The 23,892-nt window shown below is 39.9% G+C and overlaps 1 protein-coding gene and 1 long non-coding RNA gene across 4 annotated transcripts in view; one reads left to right on the forward strand and one right to left on the reverse strand.

Annotated features, from left to right (window-relative positions):
- Positions 1 to 23,892, reverse strand: part of ascc3 (activating signal cointegrator 1 complex subunit 3) — a 208,505-nt gene that overhangs the window by 125,620 nt on the left and 58,993 nt on the right. The window lies entirely within an intron of this gene.
- On the forward strand, positions 809 to 15,306 carry LOC118496003. The gene is made up of 3 exons (XR_004898466.1): positions 809 to 893; positions 5,365 to 5,368; positions 15,296 to 15,306. It is a non-coding gene; the product is annotated as an uncharacterized LOC118496003 (long non-coding RNA).

Raw genomic sequence — 23,892 nt, forward strand, 5'->3', positions numbered from 1 at the left:
TATCTCTCTCTCTCTCTTTAATTAATATGAGTTAATAGTGTATTACTGTGTTATACATTTAGGACAGCGACTAACTAACTGACCTCTTTGTTGAATGATCGTTTGGTCGAAACAATTTGAAAAATAGTGAAAAATGCCCATCAAAAGTTCTGGGGTGTCATATAAATTTGTTCTAAACACAAATATATTTAGGGAAAGAAAAAGCAGGCCATTTTGAAAGGCTGGAACCAGCTGTTTTTTTGCATTAATCATTGGAATTCGACTAAATTGAAAGACATTTAATTGATAATTAAAATTGTTGTGTGCTGTGAACTGCAGGATGAAGTCACGATTTTGGGGCCGCTACAACAAAATGGGGTTAGCGATCAGTCCCATTGTCGATTGAGACACAGAAACAGTATGGGTTGACCGCATTTTCTGTGACAAAAACACTGCCCAATCTTCTACCCAGTGTGCTGACATGACACTTAGACAGGCAATCAGTTACACTATGTGTCAGTGACTGAGCCACCAAGTATGAAGTGACTGCACAAAAAGGGGAGCATCAAGTAGCATGAAGGAGGAGAAAATGTATGTGGTGGGACCGGCTGTCACTCAAGCTGCCTTCCGTCTCCGTTCACTATGGCAACAGAGTGTGGGTGATGGCACTCAATCTCACACTGTCTCTGATAAGTAGAGAAATGGCCACTGTGAAGGACAGTTGGTGCCACACACACACGCAAACACACTGAACACACTGAACACATACAGGCGGGTAAAAACATCCAGCTGCTGCACGGGTGAATCATGTGTACTAGGGCTGCACGATACGAGTAAAATATCTGATTGCGATTATTTTGACTGATATTCTGACTGCGATAGGATTCACGATATGGGAGGGAATGATAATTTTTGTATCATCATTCTCATTTCCATTGTAAAATAATACATGTGTTATATTTTGCAATGATCTCTACCAAACAAAGCTTTTTTCTTTAGTATGTAGGGACTTTGTCATGATTCGGCCTTGCCAGCTCCCCTTTCCTCATGGTTCCCCTGTTTCCCTTCCCTGCTGTCTCTGTCTGTCAGTCTCTGTAGCCGTGTTCGAAATCGTTCCCTATCACGGAAATAGTGCACATCATAGTGTGTTCGTCATTTTGTGGCGGTGTTCGAATTCATTTCATTCACTATATAGTCCACTATAAAATACCCACAATGCACTGCTAATTTGAGTCAAAGATCCTCTATACTAAAGATAGAGCATTTCAAGCAGAGCCAATGGTATGAAACAGTACACACTTCCTGTCTCCTAAAGGGACAGGGCCTCGTTTGAATGTGTAGCGAACGTTGTGTGGATGGATGAAAAGTTACAATATATTTAAATAATTGATTAATATGTTCTTTTGCTAACATTAGATATTTACAGAGCTAAAAGACATATTTAGCATCACAGAGATTAGTTTTGTTAGGCATTGACAAATGTTAGTTAAAGTAAGCTTCTCTGTGTTGCCAGATGTCGCGAGAGTTTGGTCCTGAGCAGTGTTGCCACAGATACTTTGAAAAAGTAACTTAGTTACTTTACAGATTACTTGATTTTAAAAGTAACTAAGTTAGATTACAAGTTACTTTATTAGTTACATTCAGCAGCTGCTGACAACACCCCCAAAGCCTCAACATAAAAATGACGGTTTACTGTGAGGCAGCTCGGCATTGCCAGTAGTAGGGATCTTGTTTATTATCGCACGAAACGAAGGCGAGTCAACCGTGTTTAAGGGCAGCATTTCCTCTACAACATACTGCCCGACCAACTTCTTCAACTCTCCCCCACTTACTGGTTTTGCACCGAAGTCCAGCTTTTGTTGTTTGGGTGGTGGGGGACCTTCTGCTCTCTGCTTCGCACCACCTGGTGGGACTTGCTCTGTAAGGTTGACTGCAGTGCTGCGACTCCAAATGTTTCTTCAAATTTGACGTAGTGTTTTTGTAGCTAGAGAGCACTTTGTCGCCACCAGCACAGTGTACAACGAACCTTAATATTGCCATCTTTAGCGGACACAAGCTCAAAATAGTGACTGTATTTCCAGCTAGAAAACGCGCATCTCTCTCCTCCCTCCATTGTTGTTTACGTTTGTGTCGCTGCGTGGTACAAGTGACCTGTCCTCATGCTGAAAACGTGACCTGTCCACATGCTGAAAATGTGACTTGTCGTCGCATACGTGACTTCACTCCCCGAGATGCAAGAAGAAAGTAAAAACAATATATATTTTTACTAAGGAAAATGACAAAAATAGTAACGCACAGTGACTTGGATAAGTAACTTTAATCTGATTACTGGTTTGGAAATAGTAACGCATTAGATTACTCGTTACTGAAAAAAGTGGTCAGATTAGAGTAACGAGTTACAAGTAACCCGGCATCACTGGTCCTGAGACAGAAACAGGTCTCAAACAAAGTTAATTTTTTCCTGATGTGTCCATCTGAAAAATGTCATTTTAGTGTCAGAATGTTCTGGAGACATGTGGCTTGTGAAAAATGGGTCCAATATCTACTTTGGTGACTACGGGGCGAAAGAATTGCTCATCTGTGTTCACGTTCACTTCTCCCGTTGGAATCAATACACACAGGACCTGGCCCTAGTCTCCTAAAGAGGCGTGGCCGTGGCGGAGCCCACGTGACACAGATACAGGAAACTACTCGGAGTTGGGGCGTCTTGGTTCTAAACAAGGGGGTAAGCTTCTCCTCGGACCGCGAACCTCCTATGGCGCCATTTTAATGCTACAAAGCGATCACCCCCCGTTAGCATCCCATTGACTGCCATTCATTTTGACGTCACTTTGACAGAGAATAACTTTACATCTGAAGAGTTTAAAGACTCTATTTGTCCATTGTTTATTTCTAAAGAAACACGACAATGTATAAAAGGCTCCATTACCTTGTACCTCACGTTATGGCTCTGTAGCAGCCGTTTTTGTAAAAATAGGCTAACGATTGTGTCATAACCACTATAACTTACTGTCGCATAGTAGAGGAATTACCGTATAGTACAGGAGAAGCGCGCAGGCAGTTTCGTCTCACATTAGCTGTTTAAGTGTAATTACTAATGTTAACTATCATTTTAGTGATCAATAATTAGCCTGTGCCTATGTTATCTCCTTACATATACCTACGCTCTCCGTCTTTGCAAGATTGGGACTGATTGAGATTTCTCTTGGCACAGCTACCAGAAGACTTACAACTTTCAGACACGTTGCTCACGTCACATTTACGTCGTCTCTCTCAGTTGGAGGCTGCGCAGTAACGCTCAGCGCTCACCGGAAAAGTGCTTCTATAGGCCTTCACTGGTCTCCGTCCAGAGACACGGGATCTGTTGGTCCATTCTTATATACAGTCTATGGTTCTAAACCGTCTCTTTTTGAGTGTGCATACGATGTACCCTACATTTTACTTCCGTATACCACCATACAACGCGGTCGTGTTTTCCTGGAGGAAAAGAAGAAGCAGAAGCATCCGCGAAACTGAAAAGGAAAAATAGAGGGGGCTTTTGTTTCTAAACAGTGGAAATGTAACATGCAACATATACAGTACACACCCTTCTACTATTCTCCTGAGTGTTCGGTTTGTTTCAGGGACGTATTCGAAGTATTGTTGTTTTGGTGTGTTTACATGATGCTTGGGCGCGTCCGCCTCCTGTCACAAAGATAACCGCCGCATCTACTGACACAAGTCACGCAACGATGTGTTTTCAGTGAGTGTCCGAGATCTCGTTTGGCATTTCCCTATATGGTTCACTATTTAATAAACATTATATAGGGAATAGTGAGTGAGTGAATGACGGAACGGTTTTGAACACAGCTTGTGTGTGATTGTGGGCATGTCGCTCTGGCTCCCTCTCTCCTGGATGATTATCCCCTGCAGTGTCTCACACCAGTGGCTCGTTCCAGTAATCAACCCACCCAGTAAATTACACCGGCTCTTCATCAACTACTCGCCAGTTCGTCAGTTCACCTTCAGTGGTAACCAATGGCTCTGCCAGGTCCTAGTGAAAGTTTTTGGCCATGTGTTTTTGACCCGTAGCTACGGAGCCCCTATGGGGTCAGCTGAGAAAAAAAAACTAAACCGTGCGCACGGATTCATAATCCGTGCCCTCGGTTTCATAAACTGTTCGCACGGATTCATAATCTGTGCCCTCGATTTTATAAACGTGAGCAAAGTTAGAAAGATATTCATGGATTCAAACTTCCGGGATCAATTACTCTATAGCGAAATGTTATTAAATCACAAATGACGCATCTTTCCTAACATAGTAAGGTTAACAACGAGCTACAAACTCATTTTCATCAAAACAAGCCGTCCACCAACCTGGAGAAATAACATTGGTCTCTACGAGCAGCTGGCGGTGAGACAGCAGTAAGACGAGTGCTTAGGGACCGTCTACAAACTACAACACCAAAAAGAGGTACAACAAAAATATGTATTCATTAAATGATTAAATAAGGTAGCATCTCCAAACTTACCTCAATTATAACTTGTCTCCTGTTAGTTGTACTACAGCAATTAATTAAAAAAAATAACCATACTGAAAATTTTGGTAAATATTTTTTGCCACATTTTTTTTTTTTATATATGTCAGAATTACAGAGAGTCATGTCTCCAAAACTACTCTGCACATAGAAGGCCCCCTGCTGGTTGTACTACAGCACGTACTTTTCAAAAATAAGCATAATATAATTTTGGGGAATTTCTTTGCCAAAAACATTTAATGTTTTAATAATTAAATAGAGTTGTGTCTCTAAACGTACCTCACAGATAATTATTCTTCAGCTGGTTGTACTACAGCAATTGCTTTTAAAAAATAGGCATATGTATAATTTTGGGAAATATTTTTTGCCATGTAAACAGCTTAGTTGGAATATCGTCTTTTTCGGAATAAGGGCAAAAAACTGAATATTATGTGAATGTAAACAGTCATTGATGTAAACAGGCTGCAGTGGAATATCGTACAATAGGGGTCACGGTAGTTCGAGGTGTGTTCTCTACCTCCATATCCATTTTTTATTTTCTTTCCATCAATTCACCCTCTCTCCGCTTCCTCTGCATTTCACCTCTCTCCCAGTTAGGATGGTAGAGGATGCCTTAAGCTTAGACAGCAGTATTATTTATTCAAGGATTCATTAGAAGTATGTCATCACTTTCCTCTTGCCCTCGTTTCGCTCCAACACTCATAGAAAGAAATAATTAAAGAGCGCATGTCAGGCGAGGATATGCGGGGTGCTGTTCGGAAGTTGGCCCCACAGCCCAGTAGGGAGGAAGAGGTTATTAATGCATCAAAGAGCAACTTTATTAGAGTCCACTTAAGCTGGCAGGAGTGAAGGGAGGTTGTGGTTTCAGCTAGGTGCTGTATGGGTCCGGGGGGCTTCTGATGAAAAGCTCGGCACAGCCACTGATGTATACATGCAAAAGTTTGGCTGTTTTGTGATGCATATAGAATGCTGATTACCAGCAATACCCACTGCCAGTAATAAAATCAACAAGTGATTTTCTACAGAAAGAGCACTAAAACTCTACTGATGTGCGTAGATGTGCGTAAGTTGGCTACTTATGAGGCTTGTGCACAATTCAGAATTGAATTGAGAATGACTCCTAAATTCCAATTCAATTCTTGAATTTGATTTGAATTTGAATGGATGTCAAAAACAGGATCTAGAATTGCAATTCAATAAAAATTCAAAGAAATTCATATACATAATTTAAGTGGTGTTTAACAATGAAGCTTTACAATATATGTCAGATATGATTGCATTACATATTCTATAAATGATATTAGTTTGAACTACTTGTACAGATTACATTAACAGGAAATGTTTTCCCCCAGCAATGAATGTTAAAAGCTCTAGTCACAGAACAAATACTTAAGTGTGATTTATTGTAATTGTAATTTTGTGGAACATGATGGAACACGACTCTATTTCCCAGAATGCTTTACTTTAACCAAGTATTTAAAATGGTTACCAAACAATTTGAGGTGGACATTCGTTTGAAAGCTTCTTTTCTACACAATTTGATGATCAACACTGGAATTTTTAAGTTTCAGAAGTCCCTTACAACTTCAGATTACAAACGTTTATAGATTTGACACCTGTAATAACAGTGACATGGAAAATAATAGCAGGCCTAAAAGGTCATCTGTACTAGTTCATTTTGAAGAACCAATTCCAACAAGAACACCTGGAAACCACAGAGCCATATGCAAGCACTGCAGTGCTCCAGTCTGTGGCTCCATCAAGGCTACTTCAAATTTCAAAAGGCATCTACAAGTAAGTTAACAGACAGTCTTTTATTTTGAAAACCATCTCTTGATGGTATTATGCTACTGATATTTGATATCATCAGTGTTGGGGTCACTACTCAAGAACGTGTAATACACATTATTCACTTTAAAAAAACAAAAAAACAATGCATTACCTTACTTGTTACTCTCTATGGATAGTAACTCATTACTCTACTCATTACATTACTGTAGCAACACAGCAAGAGCCTGGCATATAGTTCATAAAGGGCTTAAACATACCTTCAACTCACAACACAACAGTAACATTAATGTGTTACATTACTTGGGTACAGCCAAATGTGATTATATTATGGCATTACTTCGTAAGGAGTTACCCCCAACACTGGATATCATATGTGTTTAAAAGCATGCAAGCACACTTTTTACTTATTGTAAATCAAGAAAACAATTCTTGTCAATTGTGGAATTAATAGAAATATTTGTTCTCTTAAAGAGTGATCTACATTGAGGGACTTTTTTCCTACATAAGAAACCAGCGATTACACAATCCAGCCAAACCAGAATGAAGATCATGGTGGTGTTATTTGATTACTTTGAAATGAAAATAACATTGGAACAAAACTAATTAAACAAAATTGAGGGGGTAATTTATTTCAAGAATTTGATCATTATCTATATTTTGGAACAAAATGTATGCAGGGTTGAGGAGTGACTAGTTACGTGTAATGAAATGATGTTATTAAATTGCAAAATTAATGTAATTGTATTTAGTTGTATTACTGAGGTAAAATGTGTAATTCAATTAGTTACTAACCAAATTAAAAGGAAATTGCTTTGCATTGATAAAGTAATCCAAATGAAGTAATCCAACTACATTTATAATGGGTAACTTATAACAGTAAGCAATTACATTTCCAAAGTAACATGCCTAACACTGATTGTATGTGAGATTCAACACATTCTTTCTGTTGTGTGACTGTGTGGAATTTCTTCGAATTGCAATGAATTTAATTCCACTTCCTGTCATTCAAATTCAAATTCAACTTCCTGTGGGGCGGAGTCAATTCTGAAATTCTGAATTTTGCACAAGCCTGTTATGCATGTGATGGCCATCTATGGAGGATATATTTATTCATAATTCAAATTGAAAGTCCAAAGAGAAAACAAAGCAAGATCAAATTAAAAATAGTATTATTTTACTATGCTACCAGGAAAAATCATGCCATAATTAAATGTGAAATGTAAAAGCTTAAATGGAAATACTTAAATTAAAATCTCAAATAGAAAAAAAGAAATTATTTTATTTTAGCCTTTCCCCTTTATAATTTTCAATTTGAATTTTATGTTTTACATTTGACATTGACATTTTAAGATTCACCTTTTAGATTTCGATTTAACATTAAGCTTTTCATTTAGAAGTGACAGGTGTCAATTTAAATGAGGAGGCATGGCCCAACAGCTGGTGGGAGGGTCTGAAACCACTTCCAGCTGACAGCGAGGGCTGTGAGTATTACTGGCCGGTAATCAAGTCCAACAACATATCGGAGAAAATGTGCAATTGGCCATCAATTTTTGTAAAACTGCCCATATTCAAACTGTACACAGTTAATTTCTCACATAAAAAAGTCTCATTTCCCCACAACTTTATCTAACTAAGCGCAGTTCAATCATGCAAGGCTCAGCTGCGGCTCATCTAGAGATTCAGCAACATCGCCGCTACAGCCCGTAGTGATGTGCCCCGGCCCCGGGCAAGGGAAGGAGACAGGCTTCTCCAGCAGGCTGAACCGGGCTCCCTCCCTCCCTCCCTTCCCCGTTCACATCGCTACCTGGATGTGTGATGGCTAGACGAAAAAAAGAGGAAACGCCGAATCTCTATGAGCCACAGCCGAGCCGCGAGATTCTAGAATTGATTGCTTTTTTCGTCTGCTATTTCATCACTAAATTCATTTCTGAGACTGTTTTATGCGAGAAATTAACTGTGGACAGTTTGAATATGGGCAGGTTTACAAAAATTGATGGCCAATTGCACATTTTCTCCGATATGTTGTCGGACATGGAAGCTCCAGTCTTAGGTGACAGCCAGCTGGCGGTGGCCGGGATCGCTTGCTTACCGGCGGCTAGTAATACTCACAGCAACCGCTGTCAGCTGGAAGTGGTTTCAGACCCTCCCACCAGCCGTTGGGCCATGCCTCCTCATTTAAATTGACACCTGTCACTTCTAAATGAAAATCTTAATGTTAAATCGAAATGTAAAAGGTGAATCTTAAAATGTCAATGTCAAATGTAAAACATAAAATTCAAAAGATAAAATGTCAAATTGAAAATTGAAAATTATAAAGGGGAAAGGCTAAAATAAAATGATTTCTTTTTTTCTATTTCAGATTTTAATTTAAGTTTTTCCATTTACATTTCACATTTAATTATGGCATGATTTTTCCTAGTAGCGTAGTAAAATAATACTATTTTTAATTAAAATAATACTATTTTTAATTTGATCTTGCTTTGTTTTATCTTTGGACTTTCAATTTTAATTATGAATAAATATTCCCTCCATAGCCATCTGATATCCCTGCTAAGACAACAGCCCCACTGGCAAATGGAATTTACAAGAAGTTGATTGCAGCCATTCAAAGCTTTCCAGTTCTGTCCAAATATTATCTGAAAGGATACACATTTTAACAGCTCATGATGCAAATGATAGGGATGGGGGGGGGGAAAAAAACAAATTTGTATGTATTGTGAAGTTTTTTTGGGACGATTTTAAAAATGGATTCCTTTCCATAGAATCGATATTTTTTCATTAGATTTTACCAATGATTCACCTTAATATTTTCTGTTTATACGGTACCGCTGACGGCGACTACATCATATCCGTTTCCATCAAAACAGAACGAAAGCAGGATTTACAGAATATCCATGTTATGTACTTCTTTACAAATGAAATAGATGTCCGACTGACTGAGTGACTGACTGACTTGTGATGTGCATTCTTTCTAGAAAACAATTAGTTTTTTAGAAATGTCTCATAATACATTGTCTCTAAAAGTGTATTATTTAACTTATGGTTTTGTTAGAGAAGGAAAAGAAAATCGCAATCCTCAATACTATCGAATCGCAATACTTCAAGTATTGCAATAAGTGAAAATCGCAATACAAATCCAATCGGCACCCACTTATCGGGAATGGATCGAATCAGGACAAACGCATATCGTCCCAGCCATTGCAAATTATGTCTAAAAACTATTACACCCATTACTTAGGACACTGGTAAACTGAGTTTCTAGTAATTGTCAGTGCTCCAAGCTTGCAACCATTAAAGGGAAACTTTGCTATTTTCCAACCCTGTTTTCGCATGTTTTAGTGTCTAAGTGAATAATGGCCACAACAATTTTTAAAATTGGTCCAGTATTGAGCGAGAACGCTGCAGCCGGGAGCTGCAAAACGGGCTGCAATGTAATCGCTCGGGGCAATTGTCAACCTCCAATGTCCGTCCACTATTAGTGCAGTCAATGCCTGTCTACATTATGGGAAGGACCTTACAGAAAAATAAAACATTTTTCTTTCCCTTTCGCTTGATCTGGTCTGTGTATTAGCATATCTAAACAAGTCTCGCTCAATGTGAAGTCTTGTTCTGAAATCTCACGAGAGATGACTTGACTCATCCACATTGTCAAAATCAGCTAAATATTGAGCCATGACACTGACAATATTTTAGATAACTCTAAACTAGGCTTTCTGTACTCAAACACAACAAACTCTTCCCAGGACTCCATTCTCCGGCTTGGTTAGACACAATAACAAACTTGTTAAAAAAAAAGACGATCACACTCCTTGTAAATGTGCCATTTCTATGTTTTAAACTTGTTAAATGTTGATCACCAGAAAGGAGAGTTTTGTATACACCTCTGTTTTAGCTGAGAGCTAACGCAAGGCTTTCATGGCGATATGCAACAATATTCAACAACATGCAACAACAGCAACGGCACCTGTACAGCTTTTCAAGGGATTGATCTGTTATCCATCACCTTGCCTGCTGGCTTGCCTTAATGGAAAATGAAGCAAATCATTTTTTTTTTTTTTTTACATGAAAAGATAACTCATGCTTTCCAATGCCATAGCAAGGAAAAGGTTCTGGAATAGCTTTGAAGAAACTCGTCAAGGTTGTCACCTCTCTCCATTACCGTATGTTCTAGCTATTGACACACTTGCTATTAGGAACCCACGATGATATTCAGGGTAACAAATCTGGAACAGGAATTCGTAAGATTTTTCACGCAGATGGTATTTTTCTGTCTCAAGCCCAAGACGTTTGTGCCTCTTATTCTCTTAATCTAATTGATAATATTTACTATTTCTATAGTCCATATTGGCGACGTTTCACTTCTGGGATTGTTCAGGTGCCACCTACGCTGGATGTCCCTCATTTCGGCCCGATGTCTGTCACCTTCTGCTTTTTTTTTTTTTTTGGCATTCTAACCTCCGGTGGACTATGGTTAACTGCTCCTCAGATCTCTGCAGGGTAAATCCAGACAGCTAGCTAGACTACCTGTCCAATCGGAGTTTTCTGTTGCACGACTAAAACAACCTTTGAACGTACACGTTCCACCAAAACAAGTTCCTTCCCGAGGCTATTTTGCAGCGGCACCGTGGCTCCGACCGGCGCTAAGCGCCACCCAAGACGATTGTGATTGGTTTAAAGAAATGCCAATAAACCAGAGCACCTTTTTCTCCCATCCAGGAATGCTGTGTAGACTAGCCAGAACCTCCACCGCAACACTGTGGAGGAAGGTCTGGCAATTCGAGACTACTATTACTACAACAACAAGAACAATTTAGGCTTTCTCTTACTGGTTTGTCTTATGTCAATATATATGTTTTCCCCTGTTGTGTGGGGCTTGTATAAATTAAAGTGTGTCAGCAGCAGGTTATCCGGTACTGAAAAAAGGCAAAGATATGCCTTGGCTAAGATATTATTAAGAGAATCCTAGACCTTTGATTAAATTAGTGCTGCTAAACCTGAACTGGTGCTGTTAAAGTTTTATGTCAGCTCCTAGTAGGAAAGGTTTTTTATTTATGTATGCGTTATTAATGTCACCCAATTAGTTATTGATGGCTTATTCACTTAACTGATGTATTTGGAGCCAGCTATAGCTGGCCCAAAATCAGCTGCTTGCAGTGTGAACAGTCAAGCTCATAGTTTAGAAAAATACCAAATATCTCAAAGTCCACATACACCGCTATCACTAACTCCACTCCCTCCATAACTAAACAAATTAAGGAACAGTATGGCTGTCACTGACGCACATTGTCTTCATAATGACTGCAGGGCTTCTTCTACTCTCTCTGAATGGGGATGTGATTCTAGTCTCCTACTGTCTACCCAATTATTTCCCCCCAGACCAAGTCCACTGAGCTCCTACTTATAAATATTCATTTTTGAATTATGGACCACTGAGCTTCACCCCATTTGGTGAGGCTTCTACACACTCACTTGAGCGGCTGGTCCTCATTTTGATTTATCGACTTTGTCTGTTTGTAACGAAAAGCCAGTGTCCCCACACTCCTTAAACATGCTAATTCATGTAAATGTATGCCTGCCCTGGTATTCACCTTGAGGTAAAGCATACATGTTGTAAATAGAAAGTTGCCATCATTTAATGCTCTTTGGAAATCTTCAGTGCTTTTTTATTCTCTCCTTAAAACCTCTCTGGCTTCATTGTTATGTTAATGTATGCACACACATCTTCCAATCGTAGATCCAGCTGTGCCTGCCAAAGCTTGTCTCGAGGGTGTGATAGCATGTGTTGTGGGGAGGTAGTTACTGTACAGCACTGGACATCATGCAGGTGTTAACATATAGGACCAACCATGCTTTGCCAAAAAACCTTGCTCATCAAGAATTTCATCAGCCTGAGAATCTCGTGGTAAATCTGCGCTAATTCTGTTCAGCTTTTCAGTGGCCCCAAAGTGCTTTTCCTACGTAGTGCAGGTAAGTGGAGCTCATTAGTTTTAGTCTTTACTAAACTTTACTACCAAAATATAGTGAATTATTCAGTATGTATTTATACACACACACACACACACACACACACACACATATACTTATCAATTGAAAATGTACTTTGACTAATGTCTTTCACCGTTTCTCACCATTTTTCTCTTTCTTACAGTATAAGTGAAAGCAGATGTCATCACCAACCTGTTTACAGTAAATGGCAGTAGGAAACAGCCTTTTGCACCTGGAAGATTAAATCTTACTGAAAACCAGAAAAACAAAAAAAGGGAAAGTCTTGTGTTTTTGTGTCCGTTTCTGTCTGGATACATTTGCATTGTGCGATCAATTGCTTCATTTATGGTTTCATTTTTATTATTGGAATCCAGTAGAATCAATACTTAATGTGTGACTGTAGTGTGTGGTGTTCGCATACAGGATTACATTATTATTGCTCACTGAATATACACAAAATTAAAAAATAACATTTTGGGGGGTGTTTTTCTGGGTTTTTTTGCTGTATTAACGTTTATACCACATTACCCAGCTGATCAATCATTCAGTGGCTATAGCTTGTCACTCTAACATTCAGTCACACAAGCAGAAAGCTTTGAGCCAGAAAGTCAAACTGACATCATCAGGCAAGACGCCAAATTCATTAAGTTGACAGGAGATGAGAATACTCTATCAAATAGAGATTCAAGGAATCAAGAGCCAACAGGCTCATTTGTTCTCTTTCCCCCAGATGTAGCACTCCAAGTATAGGATTCCAATAGCTTAGTGTTTTCTCACAATCAGATCTCTGAGGCCTGTCATCAAAACCCACTAAAACATGGACCATTTATGACAAACAACCTGCTGCTTTATTGCAAATCAATCCTCATGATTGCAGCTGAACGGTCCCCCCCATTTATAGCAAATATAGCCCCAGTATATAAAACATGGAGCGAATGCTCTGCAGAGCCCAGCTGGAAAATATAGGACCATACACATCTGTGGTAAACCTTTAGTTAAGTAAAGTTTTTTAATGAGAGCAGCTGTTAAGAGTCTGGGGCAAAATCAATCTCTAAACCCCAGCTGGCTCCAGCAGGTCTTGCACACAACATTTTCTGGACTATGAAGATATTTAGGCGATGAGCAATCTCTGGCTGAATATGAGAAGAAAAAGATTAAGTTGAGGTTTCTGTATTTTAAAAAAAAAGCACACAGTATGAAGTGGAAGCAGTAGTTCTCAGCAGTACATACTGTACTGTGTGCATACGAAGATGCCCATCAGCCGATCTTGGGCCAATGCTGAGTGGGATGGAAGCTGACAGGCTCATTAACTCAGCAGATACACAGCCTACGGCCATATGGGCATACTGGGAGGACTGGGAGCATCCCACCAATCCACCAGCCACTTAAAACACACTAATTGGACCCACAAGGATCAAACTAATGGTTTAACAGCTAAACACCAGTGTTGTCCATATACCTTGGCCTCCCTGTTTGTAGGTTTAATAGTGAAACTGAGATGGCCAGTCTCTGTAAGCGGCCACCGATTGTTTTTGCGTTGGCTGCCATTTTTGGTTAATGTGTGTTTACTGTATGAGTCACTACATGAGCTGCTAAACTAATTAAATTCCTCTGTGCATCGGTAATGGGAAGCTAAGAGATATAATTGTTGTCATTTTCATGCCATCCTTTTAATTACTTTCTGGTTCCATTTCATTCCATTTGAATTGACAGCCTGATCAACTTTTAATTGCCAGTTTTTGCAAACGGCTTATCAGCCTGCACCAAGCCTGCATGCAGAGTACTAAATGACCTGGCCAAACACACCCCCCCCCACACACACACACACACACACACACAACGTGAATCCCAGAGCCAATCCTATGGATCCACGTGCACTCTGAGCACATGCACACCAAGCCTTCGTACCAGATGCATGGTGGAGTTTGACAGAGTGAGATGCGGATGCAGCAAACAGGAGGCCCATTCATTTCCCTATAGAGCAGCAGCAGCAGCAGGAAGGAGAGGGGGACAGGGCACAAAAAAGGGAGAGGGAGGGCTGGGAGGAGGATGGAGATAGCAAAGAGTAAGGTAATCCATCATTTCATCCATAAGCACCTGCTGTAGAAGCACGGAAAGCATTGTGACCCCAAAACCTCGAACAAACAGTACCGCCCACCCTGCATCCCACATACAACTGATTTCTTTACATTTCAAAATAAACAAATATTTACCCTAATGTGATTTTAATTAAATAATCTCCAGGCCTGTATATGTGATATGCATGGTACATAGTAACAAAAGATAGGTTTACACCAATAGTTTTCTTTAAAATACTGTCCAATTTTCACACTTTGCAAAATCATCCATTGTGCCTGATTGGACCATTTGGCGGGCCGGTTCTGGCCCACAGGCCGTAAGTTTGACACCCCTGCTCTAGATAGTGCCTTTCTGGTTTTTACGCTACCTGAAGGCCAGCATAGGCCCCGCTACACGGTTGGAAAGGGTGGGGTGAGGTAAGGGATTGAATATCCCTTGGTTGGTTGCAATCCACAACCTCACAGCTAGATGCCACTAAATCCTACACGCCCAAGATGGACTGTATCCTTTTGTTCGCGCTGATGGGCCATTTACACGCCATCACTCTCCAACTGTATAGTGCTAAATTTCCATCTCTACAGCAGCAAGGACAAACACATACACAGGCCCCACACACCATACACAGCCAGATAGCTTATCTAACAGCTTGAACCTACACAAAACTTAGCAGTGTAAAATGTGCTATTTTCATATGCAATCTGAAAAAAAAAATGTTTGCACGCTGCCACGCGATGTCATAATAGTCCGGTCATTTGCGCTGTGTGTTGTTCAGTTCAGTTCAGTCAACAGTCAAGACAATATCTCAGGGGTTTCTGTGAGCAACTGCTGCAAAAAAAATTGTTTTTCATGAAAAAACATGTAGTTGGTTCTATTTGATGCTGTTTTGACTTGTAAGCAGTGTATAATCTACAGCATAAACGCTAAAATGCATGAATCAACTTCAGCATTTTCATTGGTTTTATTTCAGTTAGCTTAATAGCTGGTTTGATTTGCATTGAGAGATGATTTTATGGAAAGTACCCCATGCCAATCTCTAGGTATGGTGAAGGGTATGTGATGATGTGGGGCTATTTTAATTCCAAAGGCCAAGGGAACTTTATCAGGATGCATAGTATCCTGGATCCCTGAAATATCTGGCCTTTAAAAATAAAAATCTGCCTGCCTCTATGGGAATTTAACATAGGGGTGTGTATACTTATGCCCCCTGTATTTTAAGGAAGAACATTTATTTTTTCATGATACATTATTCATTCACAAAGAAAATTGGTGTCCTTAAAGGTTGGATTTTTCTTCATTTTTTTAATCAAGGCATTAAGATCTAGGGCTGAAACGATTCCTCGAATAACTCGAATAATTTGATTACAAAAAATCCTCGAAGCAAAATTCTTTGCCTCGAAGCTTCGTTAAATCAATGTAATTAAGGTTGTACTGCTCACTGTGTTTCCACACGGAGGATTATTACTAGCGCACAACACGTTGACGCTTCTGTGGACACAAGACGTTTATATACTGTCTATGCACGAGACTGACGGACCAGATTACAAATGAAGGAAGACGAAAATAGCGAGGGTCTAAGAGAAGAGACAGGCGAGAGAAAACGACAGAAAGTTTGGGATCATTTTAAGCTGCAAACATGCTGCTACATCATCTTTGTAGAAAACATCCCGTCTACTCATCCATTCCACGGAGCGAACCCGACACAAGGTAGCTAACTACCGTCTGCTGCTCTCGTCCACCGCGCTGTTTTACACAACTAGCCTACAGCATGCTACTCTGCAAATAGCCATGTTTTACCAACAAGCTAAAACAAGAGCTGTCGGTTTGTAGTCTGACTGTTTATTAGTTTGCTACAAATCTTTGGAAATTTAGCTGCTGCCGGAGACAAACCGGCTCCTCCCCCCAGCATGGCCACTTAATATGCACGTGAATGACGTCATCATGCCGGTGATGTCTGCATTCTTTATTCTTTCTCCTCACTCAGTATTAGCCTTCTTAAAATGTGTCCCCCAGAACAGTGTAGTTGAATAGCCCTGCTGTAAGCTTTGTACCGTCTTTGTCTGTCTTTTGTATATATACAAAAGACAGGTTTCCTTTTTTTTTAGTAAACAGCAATAATAAATATTTACTATAGCTGTTTACTAAGTATTTCTTACTAAGTATTTCTTATCCGATTACTCGATTAATCGATGGAATAATCGGTAGAATACTCGATTACTAAAATAATCGATAACTGCAGCCCTATTAAGACCAATTTCCAAAAGATGATTTTTTTATTCCTCTTTTTAGTCAACTTTAGCATGGATTCATAAACTTATGAGCACCACTGTATAGGAATGTTATTTAAGAATAAGTCGGGGCATGAGGGAAACATAGTACACACAAAGGCGGAATAATAAAGTTTTTTAATCACAACGTTCAATGGCGTGGGCTATGGCAGTTCTAGTGTTGAAGGGTAACTACCGTTTTTTCAACCTGGACCCTATTTTCCTATGTTTTGTGTCTAATGACTGATGGGAACAACAATCTTTGACATTGGTCCAGTATTAAGCCAGTTATTCGCACATTTGTTATCTGTCTGTTAGGGAATCAAACCCTGGGCCGCTGCGGTTAGGACTGAGCCTTGGTACATGGGGTGCACACTACAAGGTGAGCTACCAGGGCGCCCCATATTCTAATTAATTTAATATAAGATAATATTATTGATATCATTTAGTGTCTTTCTTTTGCTTGGACTTAAACTAACAATACAACTAAAATGAGACTACATACAAAAAATGAATTAAGATTAGGCACCAAGATGTACAAATGAAGTAAAACATAATGTCTACTATAATTATAGACTGAAAGAAGCAGAATGCACACATTTTTTCCAGTGGCTGAATAGGTAGAATAGGTGATGTTAAGTGTTTTGCCTCTCCATCAGGGAAGATTATAAAAGTCTTGAACCCTTGAATCCTTCAAAGAAGACTTGAAGACCAGCTTCTGCTTAGCAAGTCTGAGCAAACACAGAGCCACAGTTGTGTGCTGTGGGGGAACCACATCAAAACTGGATTAGGAAATCCAATTAAGGTGGATTAATTATGGATGGAGGGCTGTTCAGTTCTGCCTCATCTTTGCAGGCCTGTGCTTATACACTGGCTGCTTCCTGCACAGGAAAGGAGAGGGCAAGCTGCCGACAGCCCGGTGAATCAAAGGATGTTGAGAGAGGATTGGGATGGCGGCACATACTGGAATGACAGAACCAGGCCTGCTCACCTGTGACCGTCAGCTGAGACGAAAAGTAGTAGAACGTAGACCATCAATCGAAAGCCGTAACTGCATCTTTTCCACATTTATGCCTACCATACACTAGAAGACTTTGAAGAGACTTTGAAAAGACTAAAGTCGGACACCATCCCACATCTAAAGGCAATCATCTCACATCTAACGCTAAACACTGTCATAATATGTAAAGACTGGAGATCTTGCAGGGTCACACATTGCAAGACTACAACAAGATTCATTTTGAAAAATGTAACCAAGCTAGCTAGCTACCACTACCGTTAGCTGGCAACTTAAGGGAAAGTTTGCTGATTTTCTGTTCTGCCGTACATGCAGATGAATGTCTCCAGTACCCGGATGTCTGCGTTTACCCACCGGTAAAACTCCCGTTGGATGACTTGCTTCAGAAGGATTGAAAATTAGCAACTTTCCCTCTTTAGCGTTTAGCTTAGCGTGGCGCCATAGCAACCATAAACAACACTGGCTCTAGCTGTTGTTGCTTCCTGTTTGGTGCTGGAGGGAGAGCACCCATTGGTTGTTGGCAATGTTCACATGATTTAACTTCACGAGACTGAAGACTTAAAACTTACGATAATATCAAACACGTTTAATTTTGTCGGAATGTCCAGATGGGACAAAGACTGACTCAGACTGAGATTTCTGACCACCTTACACCAAACGATTGAGACGACGGGAGCGTGCCCCAACTCTAGCAAGACTCTCAAGATTTCATTCCGATATTAGAAAATAGCCTGCGACAATGGAACTGCTTGAAAAGTCTTTTGGTGTAAGGTCGGCATTCAGACATCAATCTTACAATTTGAGTCATAGATAAGATAGATGTAAAGGAGGCGAGACGGGTGGGCGTAATGCTCAAAATGATTATTTTCCAAGCATTCAAAAAAAAAATCACCTCAATCCATTGAATCCATTACCATACATTCTCAACAGTAGCCTTTATTTTAACCTAATGTGGCAGGCGTTACACAGAACCATCTGAAAAGCTTTAAAAAAAAAAAATACCTGGAAGGTGATTGAATGAATCATCCGTCTATCACGTCTGTCATCGATGTTTTCAACAAACGGTCACGGCCGTCACACACACAACCTAAAACACGGCCGTAGCTGCCAGTGACTCCTCACCGGATGCCGATTGGTCTGGCAAGCAGGTAGTTCAGACACAAACGCATTACTTGAAGCCTGACGAGATGGATTTTTGTGTGAGAAAAAAAACAGCTGCTGTTTATTTAGCTCAACAGCAGAACCAGGCCTTTATTTGACACAGGATTATATATCAATTAGAGATGCACCGATTACAACTTTCTAGACCGATTCCGATTTCCGATTGTCTTTGAGTTAGGCCAGCCGATACGGATTTTAGCCGATTCCGATTTCATTTTTTCTAACCACTTTACAGCACACACAAATATTTATTTTCTATCTTTTCTTTAATAGAACATTTTGCACAGAACATAGAACATTTTTTGAACAGATAATGGATCACTATAAAATACAACTATATAAATTACTCCTGGTGTGGGAAATTCAACATCTCTAAAGTGCAATGTTCCAACAAAACAAAAAAAAAAAAATGTGATTTTGGTTTTTGATGCCGTCCCTCCACGCCCTACTTTTTCCTTGCAGGTGTTGCATATTGCAAACTTGTTATCTTCTGCAGACACGCTGAAGAATTTTCAAACAGCTGACATGTTGCAGGTTAATTCACGAGGTTCCTACATGTTCAAGAATAGCGCAGACACACGCTTCACACCGCGAGCGGGTAAGCGCGACACGCGGCAGAAAAGTTGAGAGAAAGGAAAAAGAGACTGTGCTGTCGCATCTGTCTGTGTGTGTGTGTGTGTGTGTGTGTGTGTGTGTGTGTGTGTGTGTGTGTGTGTGTGCGTGTGTCCTTGAGAACTGTAACTGGTGTAACTTATGTTGTCAGTTAATTGTAGCATTGACCGGCATGAAATCGGCATATGTCAGACTGACCTGCCGGTCGCCTGTCATGGCCGAGCACGTGAAAACCGGCCAATTCCGGTCACCGGCCGGTCTATCGGTGCATCTCTAATATCAATTAAACACAAAACACTTCCTGGACAATGTTTCACATAAAAAGCTGGCCAGGGGCTCAAAGCAGAGGCAGTTGCCACAAAGGGGCCATAGTTTTAATTTCATTTCCTGCATTCTGGTGACTGTTAATGTAAATAACCATAACACCTACCTGACAGCAAAGGGAGAGGGATCCCTGCTCGATTGTTCTTCCTAAGATTTCTTCAATTTTTCTCACCCTTTAAGGGTTTTTTGGGTTAGTTTTTCCTAATGCTAAGCAAGGGTCTAAGAACAGATGGTGTGGTATGCTGTACAGATTGTAAAACCCCTTGAGGCAAATTTATGATATTGGGCTATATAAATGAAATTGACTAGACTTGTTCTCACTCACAAACTGCAATCAGTTCTATTGTGTTTGATCATATTTTAGGAGGAAGCCTCCCTGTTTTCCGACCTGCTACCATTTTAATTTCCCATTGATCTGGTTTGCTGTCAATGCAAAGTCAACACTTCCTTAATGTTGTCTTGAAAAATTCAGGATACTGTACTCACCACTAATTCCATTAGTACAACAGCAGAGTCATGCCTCTCTATTCTGTTGTTTCTCTTCTCTAACACAAATGCAATTTTTGTTTACCAATTCATTCCAGTAGATCCGTACTTTCAGGGACACTCAACACTTTTCTCACGACAACAGAAAGAAAATCATGCAATAAGGAAGTCTTAGGTGTCAAGCAGCCAGAAGACATACAGTACAAATTGGGAGGGAACTAAGAGTCATTTATTTTCTATGCCTTTCAACCCACCCACGCCCACTATGGCTCTCCTGTAGCAGCTAAAGAGAGAAGCTTTCTGCATCCTTTAATCCTTCTCCCTCTACAGACTGTGTCCCTATAGGAATGTCTTTCTCAGAATGTGTTAGCAACTTGAGTTGATTCCTATCAATTAGTAGTTCAATTGTGTGTGCTGTCAAGGCTTCTGTCTACATTTGAGTTCCAGTGTCTAGTAGTAGTAGTAGTGTTTGTTTCCGTGCCTGTTCGGTCCATCAGTACTACTAAAGTGTGGCACTTCCTCTCACTCACAACACACTGAGTAACATATTTATTCGGATAAATTAGGAAGGCTTTTACCACTGTGGCAAGCGTGGGACGCCTAGACCCTGATTCATTAGTTAAAAAGCACCCTAATAAATTCCCCACTTTTAATGTTTCAGAGAGCTATTAAAAGGCGTACAGAGGCTAGCACAGCCGTTTCCTATTAGAGCATTCAATAAATGACAATCGGCACTCAGTGTAAACGGAAAGAGGAGGGGGGGAGCATCAGACTTTTCAGCCTGCATTTCAAAGCCTTCCTAATAGCACGTAAAGACTTATTAGGCATTGTGTGCTGTCGCTTTAGAGGAGTGAGGCACTTTGTTCCAGAGTTGCCCAGGCTTAAGTTAATGAATAGAGCCGCTGCTTGACTGAGGCTAATTCACATCGCTCAGCAGAAGAGGTTCCATATCAATCTATATCAGTTACACAGGGACTTTAAAGATGAAGGGAAAACTGCTAGTGAGCTAGCGAGAACAAAAAAAAAGCGATAAGCCTTTTAGAAAGTGAAAGAAGACAGAGATGGATCCTCAGAGAATTTACTTAATCTCCTATTTAGATTGTTTAAGTTTAAGTTGTTGCAGGAAACAATAGTACAGGAATTCAGTAATGGCTGAATTTCTGACAGACAACAAAAAAACAGTCAACTGATATCTATCAGAATCAATCAAAAAGCTTGATGTGATATACATTAATAGTTTTGTTTCTTTTTTGAGTAAATGAGATCCCTGGAGACAGGTGTTTAATCCATCATAAATGATCCCAAATAATGGAAAACCAAGCAATACCCAAAGGAAACCGATGTATCTATATCTGTACCTCAAAGATTATTTAGATTCTTCAACTGTCCTGTGATCCTGGATTGCCAACACTCCTCTTTCTCATTCTTACAAAGAGTAAAAATACCATTGTACTAAATGTGCAGACCCAATACAATGGATATGGATGGATATATATGAGGAGGAAGACATGTAATTGCTGTAAGGTCAATATGGTACCATTTTACAGCTCCTTTCTGTTCTGCTTTGAGTTTCTCTGGTCTGTAGCTTTAATGGTGAATATCTAGGAATGTTGGATGTGGTGCATTGACCCCTACTCTGCTTGAACTGTATTGGAACACGTCCTACTTTAAGTACAAGCTTTTTTTTCAACGTTGTGTCTCTTACTTTGCCTGACATTTGCATACATGGAGGAGGTAGAGGATCCTTAAACATACTCTAGCTAACAGAATATAGCCATTGTTCAGGCATGAGCACCTGAGTCTAGATCAAGACGGAAGCCTTTACCTTCACACAGGTGATGGAACAAATAACCTAGCTTTCTTAAGACTGTGTAGGATATATCAAAGCATCCAGAAACTCAGAACATGAAGAATAAGGGAAACCCAACCTCATACAATCATCTGTATTGGATGGGTTTTTTTTTCCCCCACCACCCACAACAAAACAAGCTTTGGGTTAGAAGAACCCTTACTTCACACAGCAGATCACAAATATCAGTGACCAAGACAAATATTGTAAACATCTTGGAGAAGCTTTTGAATTGTGGCTCCCCAGATTGGATATCAAAACAGTATAAAGATTGAAAAGGAGCATTTTACCAACAGACCACTAATGACTGTGGAGCAACATAGTACATAAGCAACAATACATTCACAAACACTGGGGTAATGAAATGAGAGTGAAGGTAACAATGGCGCTAAACCTATTGGCACCAAGTGTGTCAACAGGGGCTACACATATAACGTAGCCCATTACCAGGTGGTGGTGGCGGTGGCAATAACAATGCAATATTTTATTGGTAGCCAACTACCATAAACAGGGAAAGGATTTAACCAGTTTTCTGTTTAAGCATTTTAGTGCACTTTTAAAAATAACAATATGAAAACTCAACTTCAACTTCTATACTTTCTCTAACAAAACAATGGCATATTTATGAAACACTACTTACAGTACAAGCTACTTACAATGCTTCCCTAACGTACTTAGGCCAAGCGACCATTAAATTATAAGATCCATAATTAATTTCAAAGATGTAGCATGTGTGTTTGTGTTATGGGGGGGCACTTGCTCTAAATGCAGGTCCACACATTCTGACAGCAGGGTCGTGATGAGGACCTGCTAGATGTGTATTAGGACCATAGACTGTTAAAATAATAGACAAAGCTTCCAGGTCAAGCCAATGCGAAAGTGCCTTAACCTGCATTCTAACTCATTGCCAGCAGGGGGCATAGAGGGCTATGAGAAAATGACCCTACTTCTCACTTGATTTATTACCTTAGTAAACATTTTCACAATGAGTTTATGGCTTCTAAACCGCTAGCATGATGTTCATTTTGTAAATCATGTTCCCACTATTTTAAAATTAATAATAAAGCATGGAATGTTATATACACGTCGACCTGTCAATCATTAAAGAGGCTTAGCAACGTGTATCCATGGCCCTGTGCACATTAAAATAGCCATAAACTTGTTTTGAGGTGCTATCCATGTTTCCGTCTTAAAGTTTGACCCAATTACTGTGTGTTCTCACTTTATCAAAGCTCTGCCGAATGACTTGCTTCAGCTGGTTGAAAATTGCCAACTTTTCCTCTTTAGCGTTTAGCTTAGCGCCCCACCCTGTTGTCCACAAATAGTCAGTACCGGTGCCTTAACGACTTATCTACCGGCCTACTGCCTTATTTAGGTAGGTCTGATGCTCCAAAAACGGACGTTAGCGGGAACTGAAACATCGCCGCACGGGACGCTAGTCAACACTACACTTAGCAGTAGCTAACGTTAACTTCCGTTAGCTAGCAGCTGGAGTAAACACAGTTAAAATGCTGACAGCTAAACGGTGTAAAGTGTAACTGTATTTCACTGGAGAGGATTCTAACACCAGACTGTAGCTGTTGTTGTCTGAAAAACACAGACTCAGCCTCGCCTGCCTCGTAGTGCATTCAAAGTTATTGTAAAATACCCTTTTGCCATCCATAAATCTTCAGGCACTGTTTTAAAAGTATCGTTGTATCATATTGATAAGAGCATTAAAATGAGTAAAAAATAATGGGACAAAAAGAAATCAAGGGACATTAAGAATAGAGAAAAATGTGCGATTAATTGCGAGTTAACGATGACATTAATGCGATTAATCGCGAT

This window comes from Sander lucioperca, chromosome 10, assembly GCF_008315115.2.
Source record: "Sander lucioperca isolate FBNREF2018 chromosome 10, SLUC_FBN_1.2, whole genome shotgun sequence".
In the NCBI taxonomy this organism is placed as follows: domain Eukaryota; kingdom Metazoa; phylum Chordata; class Actinopteri; order Perciformes; family Percidae; genus Sander; species Sander lucioperca.